Source organism: Piliocolobus tephrosceles, chromosome 8, assembly GCF_002776525.5.
Source record: "Piliocolobus tephrosceles isolate RC106 chromosome 8, ASM277652v3, whole genome shotgun sequence".
NCBI classification, from domain to species: Eukaryota; Metazoa; Chordata; class Mammalia; order Primates; family Cercopithecidae; genus Piliocolobus; species Piliocolobus tephrosceles.
In genome coordinates, this window is record NC_045441.1 from 11,656,128 (window position 1) to 11,656,618 (window position 491).

A 491-nucleotide genomic window follows, 5' to 3' on the forward strand; every position below is an offset into this window, starting at 1 on the left:
CTGGAGTGCAATGGCCGGATCTCAGCTCACTGCAAGCTCCGCCTCCCGGGTTCCCGTCATTCTCCTGCCTCAGCCTCCCGAGTAGCTGGGACTACAGGCGCCTGCCACCTCGCCCGGCTAGTTTTTTGTGTTATTTTTAGTAGAGACGGAGTTTCACCGTGTTAGCCGGGATGGTCTCGATCTCCTGACCTTGTGATCCGCCCGTCTCGGCCTCCCAAAGTGCTGGGATTACAGGCGGGCCCCCCCCCCCGCGCTTTTTTTTTTTTTTTTTTTTTTTTTAAGACAGGGTCTCACTTTGTTGTCTAGGCTGGACTACAGTTACATGATACCATGTTGGTTCACTGCAACCTCTGCCCAGGTTCAAGCAATCCTTCCACCTCAGCCTCCCAAGCAGCTGGGACTGCAGGTGCATGCCACCACACCCGGCTAATTTTTGCTTTTTTTTTTGAGATGCAGTTTCACTCTTGTTGCCCAGGCTGGAGTGCAATGGC